The sequence below is a fragment of the Mixophyes fleayi genome, chromosome 9 (genome assembly GCF_038048845.1).
Source record: "Mixophyes fleayi isolate aMixFle1 chromosome 9, aMixFle1.hap1, whole genome shotgun sequence".
NCBI classification, from domain to species: Eukaryota; Metazoa; Chordata; class Amphibia; order Anura; family Limnodynastidae; genus Mixophyes; species Mixophyes fleayi.
In genome coordinates, this window is record NC_134410.1 from 104548434 (window position 1) to 104571299 (window position 22866).

The window sequence follows — 22866 nt, forward strand, 5'->3', positions numbered from 1 at the left end:
TTCTTGTGGTCTGACAATCAAAGCACAGGGGCATTAACTCTCCCTTTTTGATTATACCATCTATTTATCCTACAGTGGAGTGCATCATACATACATAGGTGTAGAGCAGCGGCTATTTTATTTTGGTCTAAACTAATAAAGAGAGGTATAGTCACTGGTAAGTACTGAAACTCACTTGTCAGTTTACTTTGTCCTGAGTGATGTAGGATGGTCGGCCATCTTCTTGCGGCCTAAACCTCTATGCACAGAGATATTAAATTCTCTCTCTCTCAGATTGAACATAATGTGACAGGATGGAGACTAATATCTGTTCTGATACTATCCAGGGGGGCAGTGTGCTTATCGGGACCCACTGTCAGGCGCCAGCATGCACAGGGTACACTTGCAACAACTAATTAAATATGAAATAGCAACATTATTAATTTATCAATGTGTGCACCACTTGTAGTGCACTTTGTTGTGACACTACAATTTCAAGTATGTGCTGATGGCATTATGCATGCTGACCCCTCTTCAATGTCTATATTCGTATTCAGCAAACAAATCAATGAAAAACTTATTTGACTAAAACCTGTCCGTATGGGGCAGATTTAATTCTCTGTGATATACCGTGATGTGCCTCCTGATCAGTTGCGGGCAGAGTCAGACTGGCCCAGCGGGGGACCAAGGAAATTCCTGGTGGGCCCCAATGCCTAATAGCCCCGCCCCACCTGACAAGGGGTGGAGCCACAATACCGTTCCAATGTAATTTGTCACTGTGCTGCAGGACTTGTGTCCCCAGTTCATGACTTACTTGCGCTTACATGACTTACATGTTGTCATTGGTAGTCAGAGGCGCTTCCTCCTTTAGGACTGCCTCCTGCCCATCACTGCCTGAGCTGACTACAGCAATGCCTGCAAGATACAGTCTTAAGTCTTAGTGAGTTACTGCCTCAGGTAAGTGTCTCTTGCAGGCATTGCTGAAGACAGCTCAGGCAGTCAGTTCTCCCATCAGAGAACTGACACAGTCCACAGAGCTCAATTCAAGAGCAGAAGAAGATCAGATATGCTCACTGGGCCAGACAGAAAAAAAGGCTATTTTAGGTGAGTGAGAGGTATGTCAACATAGTGTGTGTGACATGTTAATACAATGTGTGTGTGTGTGTGTGTGTGTGACATGTTAATACAATGTGTGTGAGTGTGTGTGTGACACGTTAATACAATGTGTTTCTGGCATGTTAATACAATGTGTGTGTGTGACATGTTAATACAATGTGTTTGTGGCATGTTAATACAATGTGTGTGTGTGGCATGTTAATACAATGTGTGTGTGTGACATGTAAATCGATTTAACACCGGGGGTAAATGTATCAAACCGAGCGGGTTAAAAGTGGAGATGTTGCCTATAGCAACCAATTAGATTCTAGCTGTCATTTTGTAGAATGTACTAAATGAATGATAGCTGGAATCTGAATGGTTTTGTCACCCGCCGGGGTATCGGGCAGCTCACCCGACCCCCGGCAAACTTACCTGCCTCCTGCTTACCTGCTAAAGAACCATTATCCCATCCCACTCATCACTGAGCTCTTCGATCGGATCAATATTTAATACACGTGATGGTCATTACGAATATCTAGTAATGCCATTTGGTCTTTGCAACGCACCTGCTGTATTCCAAAGTTTTGTTAATGAAATATTCAGAGATCTGCTCTATGTTTGTGTCGTTGTATACTTAGACGATATTCTAATATTCTCTTCTAACCTCACATCTCATCGTCTCCACGTGGCAGAAGTCCTTTCCAGACTACGTCAAAACCATTTGTTCTGTAAACTGGAGAAGTGCTCCTTCGAACTCGACCAGATACCATTCTTGGGTTACATCGTATCCGGTTCTAAACTACAAATGGACCCGGACAAGGTGAAGGCAATCTTGGAGTGGCCCCTTCCATTGGGCTTGAAACCTATCCAGCGATTCCTTGACTTCACCAATTATTACAGGCGTTTCATCCTTGGCTATTCCACCATTGTAGCACCCATTGTGGCTCTTACCCGGAAGGGTTCCAACCCTAAATCCTGGCCATCGACCACGGTAGAAGCTTTCGACTTCCTTAAAAGGGCTTTTGCTTCAGCACCTATTCTCAGGCAACCCAACTCCTTTTTTCCATTTTTTCTAGAGGTCGATGCATCTAACGTGGGCATTGGAGCAGTACTCTCGCAAAAATCTCCCCAAGGTCAATTCCACCCTTGTGTCTTCTATTCAAGAAAATTCCTTCCAGCGGAGAAGAATTACGCCATAGGGGATAAGGAGTTGTTGGCAATCAAAGTGGCCCTGACGGAATGGCGGAATCTTCTTGAAGGGACAAGACACCTGGTTACAATCTTCACCGACCATAAAAATCTTCTATACCTCCAAACTGCACAATGCTTAAACCCCAGACAGGCACACTGGTCCTTGTTCTTTTCCCGCTTTGAGCTCCGGATTACCTTCAAGCCTGGGAGTAGGAATAAAAGGGCTGACGCTCTCTCCCGTGCGTTTCCTGCGCATGTACTTTCTGAAGATGACCCATCTTATCCTATCCTGGACCCTAAATGTCTGGTGTCTTCTACGCAGCTCAAATCCTCTGTTCCTTCTGCTGGGAAAACCTTTGTACCTCCTAGACTCCGCCATAAGTTCTTGAAACACTTCCATTCTACCATTTTCTCTGGTCACTCAGGCATCCGCAAGACCACAGAATTAGTGTCCAAGAATTAATGGTGGCCCAGTCTAAACTCTGATATCAAGGACTTTGTCTCTTCCTGTAGTTCCTGTACACGAAGTAAATCTTCTCATCAACGTCCTACCGGTCAACTTTTACCTCTGCCACTTCCTCAGGTACCCTGGACCCATATCAGTAAGGACTTCATAACCGATCTTCCATCTAGCAAGAATTGTACAGTCATTTGGTTCGTGGTCGATCGCTTCTCCAAAATGGCCCACTTCATCCCACTTCCTGGTCTGCCCTCCTCACCCATCCTAGCTTATCACTTTGTCAAGGAGATATTCCGTCTGCACGGCTGTCCTCTCGAAATAGTATCAGACCGAGGCGTTCAGTTTGTTTCCAGATTCTGGAGGTCTCTCTGCAAACTATTTGGAATCAAGTTGAATCTATCGTCAGCTTGCCACCCATAATCTAACGGGCAGACTGAACGAGTGAACCAGGATTTAGAGACTTATCTCAGAATGTTCTCCTCTGCTAACCAGGACAACTGGGTAGATCTCTTACCATGGGCTGAATTCTCTCACAACAATGCCTTCCATGAGTCCACCTCCAAGTCTCCCTTTCTGGTGGTTTATGGGCATCACCCTTCTCTCCCTAAATTCACACCTCTCCCACCCACCCAGGTGCCTGCTGCAGACCTACTTTACCGCAACTTTCTCTCTATTTGGACTCAAGTAAGATCTTGTCTCAAAAAGTCCTCTACACGATACAAATTGGCTGCTGATAAGAGACGTCGGGTACTCCCTGTCTTCAAAGTTGGAGATCGGGTGTGGCTCTCCACCAAAAATATACGCCTCAGAGTTCCTTGTATGAAGCTGGCTCCGCGGTTTATTGGTCCATATACCATTTCTCAAGTCATTAATCCAGTTTGCTTCAGATTACGCCTTTCAACTTCTCTCCGTATTGTGTAATTCTTTTCATGTCTCTCTGTTGAAACCACTGAAGATCAATCGATTCTCTTCAATGTCCTCTTCAATCATCCCTACTGCACATCAGGAGGAGGAGTTCGAACTTAAACAAATTCTAGACTCCAAGTATTGTAAAGGCGGTCTAAAATACCTGGTGGACTGGAAGGGCTTTGGTCCTGAGGAACGCTCCTGGGTTCGTGCCTCCGATGTTCACGCTCCTCGCTCGGTGGACAAATTTCATAAAAAGTTTCCTACTCAACCCTGCAGTAGACGTGCGGTGCCCGTCTTTAAAGGGGGGGGTACTGTCACCCGCTGGGGTATCCGGCAGCTCACCCGACCCCCGGCAAACTTACCTGCCTCCGGCGGTCCGCTCCGTCCCGGGCGCCGCCATCTTGGAATCTATGCCTGTCCTCCTATTGGCCAGGCAATCCTGGCGCCAAATACAAAAGGCACTTCCTCCAAACCCTCAGTGCCTGTTCCTCAGTTGGCTTTTGGGTACCTTAGACCTGGCTACTATACTCGTCTGCAAAGCTGACACTCCGTTCAGGTACCAACCATCTATTCCACTAGTCTGCAAAGCTGACACTCTACTCACGTACTTGCTACTCGTCTGTAAAGCTGACACTCCGTTCAGGTACCAACCATCTATTCTAATAGTCTGCAAAGCTGACACTCTACTCACGTACCTGCTACTATACTCGTCTGCAAAGCTGACACTCCGTTCAGGTACCAACCATCTATTCCACTAGTCTGCAAAGCTGACACTCTACTCACGTACCTGCTACTCGTCTGCAAAGCTGACACTCCGTTCAGGTACCAACCATCTATTCTACTAGTCTGCAAAGCTGACACTCTACTCACGTACCTGCTACTATACTCGTCTGCAAAGCTGACACTCCGTTCAGATACCAACCATCTATTCTACTAGTCTGCAAAACTGACACTCTATTCACGTACCTGCTACTCATCTGCAAAGCTGACACTCCGTTCAGGTACCAACCATCTATTCTACTAGTCTGCAAAGCTGACACTCTACTCACGTACCTGCTACTATACTCGTCTGCAAAGCTGACACTCCGTTCAGATACCAACCATCTATTCTACTAGTCTGCAAAGCTGACACTCTACTCACGTACCTGCTACTCATCTGCAAAGCTGACACTCCATTCAGGTACCAACCATCTATTCTACTAGTCTGCAAAGCTGACACTCTACTCACGTACCTGCTACTACTCGTCTGCAAGGCTGACATTCTAATCTAATACCTGCTGGGTTCCAAACTTCCCAAGAGGGCCTCGCGCAGTACTCTAGCAGGGGCCGCGACCTGCGAGCAAGGCGCAGCTAAGACCATACTGCCTTGCGGCAGTTCCTGGCGAACACCGTCTGCTCGTTAGACTCCGCGCCCTGTTGGTGTAGCGCTAAACTGTGCAGACCCTAGGATTCGCTTTGTAAAGACCTGCTATCGCTTGAGGCCGTGACAGGTTTTTTAAACCCGCCGAGAAACTCTCAGCTTGATACATTTACCCCCAGGACTGGTTGGAATTTTCTTAATTTTGCATACCCATTTTTTTCCCAAATAAGGCATCCAACATTCCAGGATCCAGAAAATCAGCAAATGAGCTAAAGAAATCAGCATCCAGAAGTGGTGAAAGTGACAAGAACAGGTAGGAGAGAGCAGGATAATCTGCCAACTGTCCTGAATCTGGTGGGACAGTCCCAGATTTGGGTGACTGTCGCTTAGTCAGGATTTGATTTGACTACAAGGACAGTTGGGAGGTATGTCCCGCTTCACAGTGTACTGTTCATGAAGGCAGAACTGCGTGCACACAGTATTGCTTGTGTATTTGTCTAAAATGATAGCCATGTTTCATCATAGGGACCTCCTATCTAAAGTGCTCCGGACCCACCAGAGCCTTAATCCAGCTCTGGGCCAGGATGTCAGATTGACACATGGGGGTAAATGTATGAAGCTCCGATTTCTACAAGTCAACGGAAATCGGCGTCTTTGCAGGGGAAATTTAAAACGGCAATGACTACTTGTAAAGACAAACTTACCTTTGCAAGCCATAGCTGCTTTAAATTTCTCCTGCAAAGTTGCCGATACCCCCTAGTGCTCTGCTCCTCCTCCCAGTACCACCCCTAATATTATTTGGTCTAGGTTAACGATAAAACAATGAATACCTCTAATAGTATACAGGGCAAAACAAAAACAAGCCATTTTGCTGACAAAAACATTCGGTTTTAAAGTAAACTGGCTTTTTGCATTTTAATAAATCCCATTATAATCAGCCAGGTATGTTAAAAAAAAAAGTGCTGTAGGGAGAAAGAACATATAAAATAAAATGCAATATGAAGTGAGGTTTGTTTTTTGTTGCATAATTTATTTTTATTATTCAAAATTTATTATTTATAATAATAAAGTATTGCTGCGTTAAGCAACACTAAAAACACTCTTTTTGTATTGATAAATAAATATTGTACCGAAAACCACCCTTTAAGGATGGTCCTCAAACTTATGGGACAGTGCTGTGCTTGTCCCCCAGGCTATAGTCTGCCAGCCAACCCCTACTTCTGGGTACAAAACATTAAAGCCCTTTACAAAGATCTTTCAGCTTGTGTAGGCTGTAATTATCAGACAGCCACAAAGAGACTTGTATTCTTCATCAATGGAAAGTCTAAAGTTCTCCCAATAATGTCAATAGTAGACCACACTGCAAAGAATTTTGATGAATTTCTGATGGCGCAAAAGCATTAGGAAACCTATTTACTATGGACAGCACTGGCACAACTAACACCACCGTCCTCTTATTGATATTGCCATCTCAGCAGGGGAAATTGTGGGAAAAAGGTGCTTTAATTATTTAAATACATCCCCCACCCACTGGAGTCCAAGAGAATTATTTATAAGTTAACTTACTTTTTTTTTTTTTTAAGAAAGCTGAACTGGAAGACAAGTTCCAGTTCCACTGTGCATGTGTGAGCCAGCAATGCTGCGTCACGCCCGTGCAGAGGCTTCCTGGGCTGGCTGGCAAAGCAATACTCTGGTGGAAACTTTGTGCCACAGACCTCAACTACCTGACTCGTTCCCAGTGAACTGATAGGTTGAACATTGATTTTGCCCACAAAAATGGCGGCCTCCACTGTGAATGTGAGAAAGTTAAACTTCACATCAATCAGCAACCACTGACACTTATTTCCACCACTGAGATAAAACACTAACATGTACCCCAGGTGATGGGAAGTGTTTATCAATTACCCCCTGTGTTCATATTTACTAAATACCCCCTAGAGTATTTATTTATGCATTAACAATAGGTTTATGCTAAGCCACTTCTTATGCATTTAAATGTTTTAAAAATCCCCCGTCAGACTAGTTTTGTAGATTATTTTTACCTTATTCTCAGTTATATTGAGCAGACGTACCTTATGACACTTAAGGATACGTATACTAGATGCAACAAATTTAAACCACGTAAAAACCAATGGTAAATACTAATACTGTACCTACATATTGTATCACGGACATTGTGTTATTTGGAATTCAATCTAATAGATTTGTGTTTCTATCCCATAGGAGAGAAAGGAGAAAGTGGCAGGACAGAGTCATTATATGGTGAGTGAGGTGAATCTTATCAATAATATATACAGTATATCCACAGAGAGTCTGCGGCCGGAGGGTAAATGCACCGACCTGCGAGCGGGTTTAAAAAGTGGAGATGTTGCCTATAGCAACCAGATTCTAGCTATAATTTGAATCTGATGCTACATCACTTTTTCAAACCCACAGATAACTCGCAGCTTGATACATTTATCCCCGATACTGCTATTTAGGGTGCATTGTGTTAGGGGCATGTCCTAAAATATCAATCAGACATGTTGGGAGAGGGTGATGAGCTATAGTTTACTTAAACTGTATCTTCAAATAAATACATAACAGCTGTGCTGAATATACGCAGCAGATTATTCACATAAACAATGAATGACTGCTGACCTCGTGAAACGTTGCAAAATGTAATTTGGGCACCAAAAACTGGGACTGTTAGGGATGGGCGGGAGTGATGGTGCTATTATGCTGTCCTGTAAACCACACACCCTTTCCAGACACAATTTCCCCAGTAATCATTGTCTAAACTCACTAAAATAGTCAATGCAACTAATCAATACCAAAATAATTATAAACTCTCAGCGGTCACGTGTGTTAGATGTTTCTCTTGGAGTTGAAATTATTTTATTGGTCTTTATCTGTCAGCTGCAAGGAGCTGTAAGGAGCTGCAGAACCAAGGGACAGCGCTGAGTGACTGGTACACCATATACCCGGATGGCAGCCAGTCCATGAAGGTCCTGTGTGATATGGACACTGACGATGGAGGATGGATTGTAAGTCCTGGGAATTTGGACAGACAGAATTTACAGATGACATTTACTTTTCATAGAATGTTATCATCAGAACGGGAGTAACAGGTGCCCTGGCCTTTTGGAAGGGCAAGAACATAGGGTTTGATTCATCAAGTCTTTGTATCATCATCAGTTATTTATATAGCGCCACTAATTCCGCAACCCTGTACAGAGAACTCACTCACATCAGTCCCTGTCCCATTGGAGCTTACAGTCTAAATTCCCTAACACACTTACCAAACTGCGAGTTTTGCTAAGTGGAGATGTTGCCTATTGCAAACAATCAGATTCTAGTCATCATTTATTTAGTACATTCTACAAGAAGACAGCCAAGATCTGATTGGTTGATATAGGCAACATCTCCACTTTTCAAACCCGCTGGAAACTCGCAGCTTGATACATTTACCCCCCTCTATTCCAGCTGCAGACTCTCTGTGGATGTACTTGTTTATTTAATATTAACTTTAAGTGTGTACATTTCCTATTTTTCATGCTATTCTTCAAGAAATCATTGGGCTGCGGGTCTGTACCTAATGAGTTCTTCTCCCTAAGTCTAGCTGGATCGGTGTGGCCAATAGGTTTCCAGGAGGGGAAAATTTTCAGCCAACCCCTGGGTAAACGTATACCTCCCAACAGTCCCGATATTGGTGGTACATCCCGATTCGTGAGCTGCAAAAGGGATGGGGCGTAACCAAAAGTAGGTGGAGCTTTATCCAAATATGCGCATTTGTGGGTGTAGTTTAGGTAAAATGGGGGCTGGTCTATTTTGTCACGATTTTGTGATCCTAAATGCTGGGAGGTACGGCCTTGCTCTCCTGGGATCATGGTATAAAGGAACCCTTCCTCTTTTGGAGAGGACCGGAAGACCGGAGCCCCAAGACCATTTTTGCACCTTCTAGTGTTTGCACTGTGCAAATACAGACAGGGAACAAGCACCTCGGCCTACCTAAACAACAGGCCATGTTCCTTTAGACATTAATTAAACGGTACTTATTTCTTATGTGGGGATACAAAATTGTTGTAGAGTGTGCCTTCACGTAATCAGATCACTACACCAATAACTAGCACACTGAGCAGGTGGTCTATAAATATCTCTTCTCTCCTTCCTGTAGGTCTTCCAGAGGCGCTGGGACGGGTCGGTGGATTTCTTCCGTGACTGGGACTCTTACAAGAGAGGGTTTGAAAGCCGTATGAATGAATTTTGGCTGGGGAACGATAATATCCATAAAATAACTTCATCAGGTAATAAGAGATAGGTCTACATACTAAAACAAACTCTCCTTATCAATGGGTTCTGCTCCATGTAACAATCTCACTGACACCTCAACGTCTCAATTCTCACAACGTTAAAAGAATATCTGGGTCCTTTCAGTCACATCCATGGCCCGCCAGGGTAGGGATTGCTACTAAAAATGAAGCCAAGGTTTCATATTCTTGATAGGATCTCTAAAGTACGTGGGGAGCTCTCACGCTATTTTTTAATCTAGCTTTTTCTTGCCCATAAAGGCACGTGGGAACTGCGCATTGATCTACAAGACTTTGAAAACAAAAAGACGTTTGCCAAGTACGCGCACTTCAAAATCATGGATGAGACCGAGAAATACCAGTTATTACTTGGAGAATACAAGGAGGGCGACGCAGGTGAGATACGGTTTGGCGAATTTCTATAAACTGCTATAGGAGAATATCTGCATTATGTGACATAAAGAAAGTTGTAATAATACAACTATACCTGAAGCCAACCATTACAGTGATATCTAGCGGTTTCTGATTGGCTGATCGTGTATTGACCCCTCCAGCTGATAGTATTTAAATCATTAGCGTTGCAGACATATTATATCAAGTTGCGGCCATCTGTTTGCATTGTTTGACACTTCCATTAGGACTACTGCAAGAAACTACGATTCCCATCAGACTTTGAAATGGAAAAATAACAGATGTGGAGGCGTCTGAATTTAATTGCATTTTATGTGCGTCTTTTCCTATGCTTGTTAGGAGCGCAAATACGCCAACTGTAAAAAAGCCACAAAATATAGAGGCTAAACCATTTCTCCTTCGTTTGTGCCATCATGCCTATATTCAGACACTATATTCTTTCTGTCACTGACCGCAAGAACGTAACGTGGGCTCGCTGTGTGCAACTGTATCCAGGGTGTCATGTCAAGGGTCATAAAAATAAAGACACTGCTGATAAACACAAGGAAGTCAGAACAATAAAGTAAAAGTTAGTAAAAGTCGCAAGGGGGTGCATGCGAGTCAATAATTAAAGTCATCTGAGGGTGCAATGCCTCCTTTAACCCTTTGCTGGTGGTTTGAGAAAAGTATCCCATATCTCCTATGGTTTGTGTTGTTTTATAGGGGATTCCATGTCAGACTTGAACAATACGAAGTTCTCTACAAAGGACCAAGACAATGACACCTATGCAAACTCCTGTACAAGGGTGGCTGGTGGTATACCAGCTGCCACCATGCCAACCTGAACGGACTGTACCACTTGGGGGCGCACACCACCTATGCCGATGGTATCAATTGGCTGCCTGGGAAGGGGCATCATTACTCGTACAAAACCAACTACAAAACCAACAAGTCATTTTTCTGCTGGTATCCACATTATTTATTGAAACAAATTATGTTTGGCAGCAACAAATAAATACCTGATACATGACATACATATGTGACATACATACATGATACATGACAGACATACAGGGCTGCTGCTAGCATGTCGTCTGCAGTATTCCAGTACTGATCAGGTTCACAGATAATGTTCCTCCATTAAAATATTTACACATACATCATTTTAAGGGATCATACATCCCTTAAAATGTCTCTTTATGTGTACATAAATATAGCTTAAGCAACCTTTCCTTAATGCCAATAAAAAAGGGACTTTTTTTTAGGTTTTTAAAAAGCGCAACACTTCAGTCCAGTAACATCTTATCTCACATTGTTCACTGATAAGGCCACAGAAGTATGTATTCCAGATCCCCACTGAATAGAAACCGGAAATACACAGATGTTGTGATGAATGGGGAGGGGTCTCCAGGGTCACGGTTTCTGTCTTGGCTCGTCTGTGTTTTGCAGTAAAACAGAAAAAGTAAATAAAATAAATATTTCTATCATGCAATGACATTCAGTGCAAGACTGCAACAATCACTGACATCCAGTCACTACAAAAATAATGGAAGCACAGTCCAACTTCCTGCCACTGTTCAAGGATCCCTTACACAGCCCAATGTATGGTTTAAATTAATCAGTAAAGTGAGGGGACATTTGGACATCTGTCAACCCCATTACATACACACAGTGGTGCGGTCACATGGGCAGTTACCAGGAGTGGGCAGCTGGCATTAGTAGTGGGAGGGGATTGGTGGCTTAAGTGATGCAGACGTCAGGGAAACCTCCACCCTCCGGATCCCAGGTAGCAGCGTTCCTGATTATACTATAACTTGTTCTTCTCAGTGTTTTTATTCAAATCTCCACCATGAAATGTCTCACAGATGCCTTGAATTCCCCCCACGATACTCATCCCATGTGATCTTTTGGAGCCAATCAGCATTCTGAGCTGAAACCAGCAGCCTTACAGTGTGACGATGTCACATGGTCTCAGGAGCACAGTGAGCGTGCGCCATAGTTGCCCATGCCGCTTATAACAAGCAGAATTGGGCTTCTTTTTTTGTGAAGTTGCAGTGTTTTTTTCACTGCCTCGGGTAGCTTGTTTTTGGGCTTGGACATGTTCTCCACGTTCAGGCTGCATAATCGTTTTTTGGGTTTTTTTTCCCCTCTGTTACCATTTTGTGATTGGTGCATTCAGGGTTTTTTTTGTGGGCGGGTTGTGCAGCGAATTCCTCCAATGAAGTGGCGCTTTGTGGGTGGGCTGAGTCAGAAGAGGACGAGGAATAAATCACAGGAAGACGGATCTACAGCAACCTACTGAGATAAGTGCTGTGACAGACACACGATCGCTGCACTTATAGCAGGTAACACTATATCATCATCATCATCATCAGTTATTTATATAGCGCCAACATATTCCGTAGCGCTTTACAATTGGGGACAAATGTAATAAACTAATAAACAAACTGGGTAAAACAGACAAAGAGGTGAGAAGGCCCTGCTCGCAAGCTTACAATCTATGGGACAATGGGAGATTGACACATGAGGTTAAGTATACATTTTGCATCTTGGCCCAGCCAGACTGCAAAGGTAGGGTGACTCATAAGCTAAATGATCCTGTCACACAATAATGTTGGTCCGGGGGTAGTTGTCTTGTGTGAAATTGTGTAACAGGCTAAAGGTAGTGAGGTTAAGATGGTGGTTGAGGAATATTATACGCTTGTCTGAATAGGTAGGTTTTCAGAGAACGCTTGAAAGTTTGTAGAACAGAGGAGAGTCTTATTGTGCGAGGGAGAGAGTTCCATAGAGTGGGTGCACCCCGAAAAAAGTCCTGTAACCGGGAATGGGAGGATGTAATGAGGGTGGATGAGAGACGCAGATCTTTTGCAGAACGGAGTTGCCGAGTTGGGAGATATTTTGAGACAAGAGAGGAGATGTATGTTGGTGCAGCTTTGTTGATGGCCTTGTAGGTTAGTAAAAGTATTTTATATTGGATTCGGTAGAAGACAGGCAGCCAGTGTAGAGACATACAGAGTGATTCAACAGAGGAATAGCTATTTGCAAGGAAAATCAGTCTTGCCGAAGCATGCAAAATAGATTTTAGGGGTTTGAGTCTGTTTTTGGGAAGACCAGTAAGGAGGGAATTGCAATAGTCAATGCGGGAGATGATTAGTGCATGAATTAAGGTTTTAGCAGTGTCTTGTGTGAGATATGTGCGGATTCTGGAAATGTTCTTTAGATGTATGTAACATGATTTAGATATAGAGTCAATGTGGGGAACAAAGGATAGGCGTGAATCAAGGATTACACCTAGGCAGCGAGCTTGTGGGGTGGGATTTATGGTCATGTTATCAACAGAGATAGAAATGTCAGGTATGCTCTTGTTGGCGGGTGGGAATATTATTAACTCTGTTTTAGAAAGATTAAGTTTGAGTTGACGAGAGGACATCCAAGATGAAATGGCAGAAAGACAGTCAGTTACACGGGACAACACAGATGTCGAGATATCAGGAGAGGATAGATAGATTTGGGTATCATCCGCATAGAGATGATACTGAAAGCCAAAGGAACTTATTAGATTTCCAAGAGAAGCGGTATAGATAGAGAACAGCAGAGGACCTAGCACCGAGCCTTGTGGTACTCCAACTGATAGGGGAAGCGGAGCAGATGTGGCTCCAGAGAAATTAACAGTGAAAGAGCGATTAGAGAGGTAAGATGAGAACCAGGATAGAACTGTGTCTTGAAGACCTAGGGATTGCAGCGTTTGTATGAGAAGAGAGTGGTCAACTGTGTCAAATGCAGCCGAGAGATCAAGGAGAATTAGGAGAGAGTAATGGCGTTCAGTCTTAGCAGTGATCAGATCATTAACAACCTTGGTCAGCGCAGTCTCTGTGGAGTGTTGAGAACGAAAGCCTGACTGAAGAGGATCCAACAGGTTGTTTGCGGAAAGAAAGCGTGTGAGGCGAGTGTAGGCAAGTCTCTCTAGAAGCTTGGAGGGGCAAGGGAGCTGAGAGATGGGACGGTAATTTGAGAGAGAGTTTGGGTCGGAGTTTTGTTTTTTTAGAATAGGAGTAATCACTGCATGCTTGTATAGTGATGGAAAGATGCCAGTAGAGAGTGAGAGATTACAGATTTGAGTTAGAGGTGAAATGAGCACAGAAGACAGGGATCTACCAATTTGCGAGGGAATAGGATCAAGAGGACAGGAGGTAGAGTAGGAAGATAAGAAGAGCGTAGAAATTTCCTCTTCATTTGTGGGGTCAAATGAAGAGAGGGTGTCAGAGGGTAGTGGGAAGGAAATGAGCTGATGGCTTGTTGAGGAAGAGGATACCATTTCTAGTCTGATCTTATCAATCTTGTCCTTGAAGTAGGTAGCAAGATCCTGAGCACTGATAGTAGATGGAGGGTTCGGGGTGGGAGGATTGAGAAGATGATTAAATGTATTGAAAAGGCGTTTGGGGTTAGAAGCCTGAGCATAGATAAGAGATTGAAAGTATGTTTGTTTTGCAGTGTCCAGAGCATTTCGATAGGAGTGGTAGACAGAAGTATATGTGAAGAAGTCATTAGAGCTTCGAGATTTACGCCAGTGACGTTCTGCTTTACGGGACAGTTTTTGAAGATTTCGTGTTGCTTTGGTGTGCCACGGTTGACATCGAAGTCGACGTGTAGTATGAAGTGTCGCTGGAGCCACTTGATCAAGGGCCGTTGCTAAGGTTAGGTGAAAATGAGGTACTGCCATCTCAGGGGATGAGAATGTAGAGATAGGGGAGAGAAGGTGTTGGAGAGAGGTGGAAAATTGTTGAAGATTAATAGAATTCAGATTTCTACGAGTATGAGGAGGCTTGGTTGAGTTAGACAGTAGAGAGGTTAGAGCAGTGGGGGTGAGAGTGTAGCTGATAAGGTGATGATCCGAGAGGGGGAAGGGTGTATTAATAAAGTTAGAAACTGAGCATAGTCTAGAGAAAACAAGATCAAGGCAGTGGCCATCCTTATGAGTAGATGATTCAATCCACTGGGAGAGGTCAAGTGAGGATGTTAGAGAGAGTAGTTTGGAAGCAGCTTTGGAAGGTGGGTTATCAATGGGGATGTTGAAGTCACCCATGATGATGGTGGGGATGTCTGAAGATAAGAAGTGAGGGAGCCATGCAGAGAAATCCTCAATAAATTGTTGGTGTGCTCCAGGGGGACGATAGATCACCGCAACACGTAGGGAGAATGGATTAAAAATGCGAATAGCATGTACTTCAAAAGATGTGAACGTGAGTGATGGGACATTTGGTAGAACTGTGTATGTGCACTGTGGGGAGAGAAGTAGTCCAACCCCACCTCCTTGTCTGCCTTCAGGTCTGGAGGTGTGGGTGAGATGGAGGCCACCATGTGAAAGTGCTGCAGGTGAGGCAGTGTCTGATTGCATGAGCCATGTTTCTGTTATTGCCAGAAGGTTGAGGTTTTTTGAGAGGAAGAGATCATGAACGGAGGTAAGTTTGTTACAAACAGATCGTGCATTCCAAAGGGCACATTTAAAGGACTTTGGAAGAGAGGGTAGACAGGTGATGTGTTTGAGGTTTGCTATAGAACGGTAGTGTTCTGATGTATGTGTGTGTGAGGAGTGTGGGGGACCTGGATTAGGTGATATATCACCAGCTAATAGAAGCAGAGTGAGCGAAAGATAGGCAAGGGGATTGTAAGATGTGTGGCCTTTTATTTTCTGGCGACAGGTGGAGGCTGTACTTGTTAGAGATAATAAATAGGACAACAGTTCATGGGTGTTAAATAGAGGTGAGTGGAGTAATGCAGGTGCAATATGAACAAATTTGTGTGTTGGTGGAGGGGTGAAAGATGACACAGTCCTAAAGATCATGCCATGAAATGAGACTACGAAAAGCAATTTGTGAAACATTGTGAAAAAAGGGGGTAAAAGCAAAAAGCAAGGGTATTTTAAGAATTACCTCTTAGCAGTCTTCCATATAAATAGACAAGTAGTGCAGAAATAGGCTGTGGCAGATGCTGCTTATTGCTGGGAGTTAAATCAAGTCAAATGTAGTCCAATGTTTGTCCAACTGTGTTGTCTAACTGTGCATTTTCGTCCACTTTGTGAGAAAATCCCACTTAGTGTAGAAATCACACACGTCTAACCCCACATACGTCTCCCACTATATAACACCCTCCCCTCCCATTCAGCAAGCTGCTCATGTCAGAAGACTGCTTATACTGTTATATCATGGGGCTATGTGGTATAGACATACCAGTGTCCTAAATTACAGCATTTGCGTTTTCATTTGCCCTATCAGTGTATAAATGTGTCCTCTTGTGTTTATAAAGATTCTGTAAATGGAGATTCAGTGTAGAAATTAGTGTTATAGAAAAGGATGGTCCCCTGTAAGTTGGGCTTTTTTTGGGGCTTTTTAGTATTGGTTTGGGCTTGTTTTTCATTACAGAGTTGGCAGCCCTGAGCACAGTGCTCCTGCCATTTACATGGGATGTTTACATGCATTAAATACCTGCCCAGAAGTTGCCCAGCTTCATGTAGACATGTAAAAAGATGAATATAGAAGAAACAATACCGCTATAAAGGCAGATGGAACATACGTTCATGTATGTGTTATATATTTATTATTGTGTGGTTCTGTAAAGCAGATGTGCGCCCTAGAAGATTTATTGTGCGATGTGGTTATCTATATGCTCAGCTAGAGGATCTATCCCCAGTCATAATCAGCCACCACATGCTATTTACATACATGATCTCCTCTATTTACATAAATAACCCCCCTGAACCTAGTCCTACTTAGTCCTAGGTGATTACCCATACCCACCTTTGTGAGCAGTCTTCTGAAGTAACAGGAATGGTACATCTGGAACATGACCAGAATCTGGACCAGGCCCAGGAACAAGCAACCAGCAACAATTATACCCGTCCTGCTGCTCCCTAAGAACAATAAGTTCAGCACAAAGATCTTAATACAGAAAAATAGGTTACTAGTATAGATCTGATGTAGTGGGAGCAGGTGGGATAAATCACATCATATATGTCATACGTTAGTATTAGATGTATATAGGGGACGGTGCAGAGAGATGGGATATAAGCAGAGGTCTGTACCCCGGCCATGGAGAACCGTCGGTCAGATTTCATATAATCTACCATCAATTACATCTCATTATCTACACAGTACCGCACTGATTCCACTATTCTAGGCTGAACGGTCAACAAAATGTAAAATAAGGGGGTTGGTCACCATCTGAGGATTCACTTCTTTACTTATACCTTCCTGCAAGTTTTACCAGATGGCGTTTTATATTTCTTTTTTTTCCAAACTTTGACAGAAATTTGGATGACTGTAGACAAGTTTTCCAGTTGTATTTAATAGTAATTGCTCTTGTGTGACCCACACACTAAACAAGATGCAGACATTTAGATAACAACTAAAAGGTTTGAATGATGGGATCTGTGTGTAGATAGTTTTTAGTAATCTAAACCTTTGTTTGGTTTTTTTGGAGTACTTGTTATATTAACATTACATCAGGAGTAGAGTTTGAGACATCTGAAAGCTTTGATATTTTAAGAATTATAACCATAAAGAGGATGTCATCGTAATATAGCTCAGAGGAACCAGGAATATAACATCCAAATACACCCATTGTACCTGACAATTACATGCAATGCAGGTGTGTAGCCCATTAATGTACTTACTTGTAGGAGCAGGAGCTGTGGTTTCTGCAGATACCGGGATTGTGGTAGACGGTGTAGTAATGATGACAGGTGGGGTTGACATTATCACTGCACAGAGAACAGAAGGATGGAGAGAAAAACACATTACTAAAAATACAGATTACATTTTACAAGAATTAAGTCACCATCTGATTGCACTATGTAGGATCCTCCATACAATCATATAGTCCCCCCTGTCATCTGTCACATAACAGTCAGAAGGTAGAGACACGTCCTGGGATCAGTGTCAGAAGCTCAGTCCTGTAACATCACTCAGCGGCTGCACAGAAGCTACTTGTTGGGTTTGGTATTAATGAGCTGAAGCAAAAAAGTAAATAGGTTTTTCAAGGAAAAATAACAAACTTTCCCATTATTAAAATGTATTGTATTGGGGCAATATGTAAAAGACACAGGACATTGTTTGTCCACACTCCCTACACACAGCTCAGCTCACAATGATACAGACAATGCTCCAACACAGTACATGGAAAATAAATACAATTACACACACAATGTATTCCTAGGCTAAAGTAGTCCCAAGTAATGAAGCTGCTACAGTCCGAGGGGCCAATTGGACGCCCCTCGATTACCTTGAAGACAAACACTTACACTCATTAACCCCCACAGGACCATGTTTCTCCGACATGTTTTCATATTTTCTCTACAAGTCACTTTCAACAGAATTAACTGAGCCTAGCCAACTGAAATTCAGAATATTATTTTCTGTTTGGTAGCATATCGGTAGGATTCATGTTTTTTTTTTTAATTTGGATATTATAGGGATAATGAGAAAAAAATAAGGGGAGCACGTAGCCATAGTTTCACCACTTGTTATTGTTTTGCACTCAGAATACATTTAGCCATGTGCTGTATATTGGAGTTTTTCTATGACTATAGGAATTCTCACCCGCTGGAGATGCAATTCGGCTACGGGGACTGTTTTCCGTATGTGGTGAAATTGTCCCAAACTCACTTCATATAGGCAAAAAGTTTTTTGTATTTCAAGGGAGATAACAGGGACAGAGGTGGCAGTAGATCCACAATTTTGGCTTCTTTCTCTTCCTACTTCACCCTCTCTAATTACAAGAAATCCCTCCTCAAATTTAAATAATACCGCTATGGCACTCATTCCGATGGGTGCACTGAAAATCCCCCTCACCGCCTGCTATTAAGGAACAGTTTGGCAGTATAGATTATTACTGTCCATGGATAACGTCACCTTACGGAGGTAGAGAAATTTCCCAAATTCTCCGCCTTTTGGTTCACAGATACTCCCACCTATAAATCTTACTTTCTACCTCATTCCTGACCCCCTTAGAGATGGATAACGAATGGATATTAGTTCCTCGGAAACACTAAACAACTTCTCCAGACTGAGCTACAAGTTACCATATTGTCTCCAGGCTCATACTGTTCCCTCCCCCAACTTTCTGACCCTATATCCTTTACCTGGCCCACCTACTCCGTTCCCGATCCCACCTTCCCTGTTTATGCTCAGTCTTCCTGCCCCCCCTCCATGCTTTCCCTTTCGAGTTAGATCACATGTCTGTATGTTGTCATGCAATTAGGAAGTGGAAATTGTAAGTATTGTTCTTTTGTCTCAAATATACTTTGTGATGTTACTTACTTTGTGACCTTTGGTTGAAAAAATTGTAAATAATATTCTAATATATATATATATATATATATATATATATATATAAATATTATTTCATTTTTTCTTTGTTCTCAAATGCCCACTTGGAAACGGTGATATAAATATATATATTTATACACAAATAAACTTGTAGGGAATGGTGCTGTAGTTGTGGAGCAGGGAGGGATGTGAATGATTAAATATGCATATTGGACCTCATTTAGAGTCGGACGCAAAGTCCGTTTTAGGCGCATCTAACCAAAAACCACTACCACGCTTGTGCAGAAAGCCCCAAATCCGCCTGCATCTTGGACGCAATTAACACTTGCGACAGCTTACGACTCACTACCAGAGAATGGGAGCAACACGGATTTGCGAAGGCGTGACCATGTAAATACATCCTAGTCGCAGTGAGGCGCAGACGCAACACACGTCAAAACAGGGCTAAAGCTGTGCGGCAGGAATTAGGTGGCGTAAGCAGTTAGCTAGCTGCAGGAACTGCTCGCAGCTCGATAGGGTATTAAGAGTGGGACGCAAATGGGGTTTCTTGCCACTCGTAATACCCTACCAAGCTGCGGCACACTCCCACTCCTACACTTCTTAAACGGACTTTGCGTCCGACTCTAAATGAGGTCCAATATGTACACGCTATAAGTAATACTGTTGATAAAAATAAATCCTTTAAGCACACACACATATATCCATTATATATATAAATAAATATAGAGTCAAAAAAGTTTCCCAGGATAACAGAATACTGCGCACAGTTTATGAAATTCCTTAGAATAGATGACTCTGACCTTCTATGGTGTAATTCATTTTAGTTCTGTTCCCCTCGTCATTGATTCTGGTCACCTTGCAAGATCCGGATAACAGAACATTGTTCGGGATCACACAGTTCCCACTGATCTCAGCCTCTTTTTCATACAATTTTGTAAGATTACCGTTCTTTAATCTACAGTAAAATCGGCTGCTTTGGTTGATAACAGTACAGTTAACATCAAGGTCTCCGGGAGTCAGGTCCATACATAGAGCTGTACGTGGAGATACAGGGTAGGTCTTCTGTGTGACAGGCGGCGGAGCACCAGCTGAACAAAAATAAATAAATTATATTACTCCTTTTCTAGACAAAAAAGATGTCATTACCCCAAGCTTTAGTAACTTGTGGTGGTACTACAAGTCCCAGCATGCTTTGCTGGGCTAAAGCTGCAGCTGCAGAGCCATAGGCAGGAAGTAGTGGAGGGGACTTAGGACCCATCAGATACAGATTATGAGTACAGGACACCGGGGACTGATATCACCCCTCAGCCAACTACTTGGGCACCTTCCTAAACTAGCGTCTATCAGTGTAACACCCGGCGGGTGTCTGCAGTCACACATTACCTGCTCGCCCCATGCCTAGGACACAGACGCACAAGACCAGACGGTACATGATGCCGATACAACCAATGTCCACACAGCCGCCTGTAGTGTATGGAGCTGGATGTCAGCGTACATAGCACCTGCCAGCAGCCAGCCCCGCCCTACTGTCCCAGGTAACACATCTGGCTGCGACTAATCAGCGACCAACACCTCTCGTGTGATAAGACAATTTGTGCAATATATAACGACAATCGCAGTAGGAGATATAAACCGGGACATCTGTCATTACTGTCAGCAAACACAACTCAGGTTCTGTTTAATAAAAACCTGCAAACACTGAAGAAACTTCCCCGGGGGAGTTCATGCTCTACAACCACCTGCACAGCAAGGGATCTAGACAGGAGAAAATGTCACTTTCTGTACTTTAAATATTCACTTTCAACAAACATTAACGCAGGGTTTCCCAAACCCAGTCCTCAGGGCTCCCCAACAGTGCAGGTTTTCCATATCTCCTTGCTGGAGCACAGGTGTATTCATTACTGACTGATACATTGTAACAGATTCACAGGTGGTCCTAATTATGTCACATGTGATCCGGAAAACCTACACTGTTAGGGAGCCCTGAGGACTGGGTTTGGGAAACCCTGCATTAACGTATAAATCCCAGACAGATAGTAAGAATTTAATATATAGAATAAAAATACCTATACTGAGCAGTTAGTCAGAATTAAACAATAGGGACACGTCTATACAACGTTTCAGCAGTGGATGTATAGGACCCTCCGCCGGGATGGTCACCTATAACTGGCCCAGCATAATTTCCCATCACCGTTTATTTATATAGTGCCACTGATTCCGCAGCGCTCTACAGAGAACTCACTCACATCAGTTCCTGCCCCATTGGGGCTTACAGGTGAAATCTGGCACTGGAAGCGGCCAATCAGCGATCATGAGTGTGCTGTGAGGTGGGATGACCTATGATGGTGTGGTTGTGGTATGATTTGGTTGTGGTGTCTACACATACTGTACTGACCGCCGCCCTTCCAGCATAGCAGGTTTCCTAGACGGATAAAATGCCATTTTCTACATTTTAAACATTCATCTTCAACAAACATTAACGTACAAATCCCAGACAATAAGGACAGATAGTAAGAAATTAACATATAGAATAAAAATAGCTATACTGAGCAGTTGCTCAGAATGAAACAACAGGGACATTATCAGGAAGATCTGACTTTAATTAAGTTTGACTGAACATTCTAAGGAGAATTATACTACTACTCCTAAGTGTGTGGACTGTTCTTTTCCCTATTGAGACCGGAATGAGTATGTTTTATCTCAAATCTGCAAGAACTTGATCATGGTTTCATTCTACATCATTTGATTATGTGGTGTTGATGGTCTAAATAATATTATTATATCTGCATTTTATTGATTGTAATTAAGGCAATTTTGTTTTAAGTTGTTTTTTTTTGCTATTTTACCTAAATAAATGGTTGTTTATTGTAGCTGCTCCTGGTTTGGCTTTTCATGTATCCGGCCATCGTTTAATTGATTTTTAAACTCCACAGTAACCACATTTCAGCGCTGCTCTATTTTCCTTGTGTTTATTATAGCAATCACCCCTTGTTCTTGCAGCTGCGGTTTGTGTGAGTTTAGTGCGGAAACTTTGTGTGTATTCTTTCATTAGCAGGAATATGTCTTTAAAACCTGGAACTGTACATGGAAATTAATTACATTTGAAACATGATACAATCTATTTCTATAATTGACTTTTTATTGCAACAATTTTCTAAAGGTCACATAACGTTGAAGTATGAGATGATGGTTTCTCAAATATACATGTTTCTTGCTGTGATTGCCACTCACTTGTCTGAATGAATGGAGTATCCTGCTATTTACCATCTCATATTCATGTAAACTTATTCTTACTATATACAATTAAACATGTTGGCACTCAGTGTTTTAATGAACTCTTCACCTCTCTAGACGTTAATTCTCATTCTGTGAATGCATTTTACACCTTTTTAGGTTATTTTTCCTTTTTTTTTTTTCATTTACATTCTCCTTAATTAATTTTATTTTTATTTTTCTATTATTTAATACAAGGAGGAGATTTAGAGGATCTCACTGACTCATCAGCAGTCAGTGAGCGCCTCTAAATTTTCTCCTTGTATAAGGAATTATTCTAGGTGATTACAGAGCCCGTTGAGGCAGCCAATGCTCTTACTCATTTCAAATTTATATTAGACTATTTCTATTACATAGCACCCTACTTAAATTTTTGTGATTTAATTTAATATAATTTTATACATTGTTTTTTTATATACTATTCTTTAATAACCTTAGCCATATCCAATTATAGAATGCACCAATGGGTTTATCCGTCAGTGTCTTTATAATAAAACTATTGATCATTTGAGGTGGACAAGTTTTTTCATTTTGTTTGACTCTGTTTACCTAATTTTTAAGTAACTTAAATTAAAATAAGTGACTAATTAACAA

The 22866-nt window shown here is 42.4% G+C and overlaps 1 pseudogene; it reads left to right on the forward strand.

Moving 5' to 3' along the window:
* The first annotated feature begins 228 nt into the window (after nt 1–228).
* LOC142100882 (ficolin-2-like) lies at nt 229–10708 on the forward strand (annotated as a pseudogene).
* The last annotated feature ends 12158 nt before the right edge of the window (nt 10709–22866 follow it).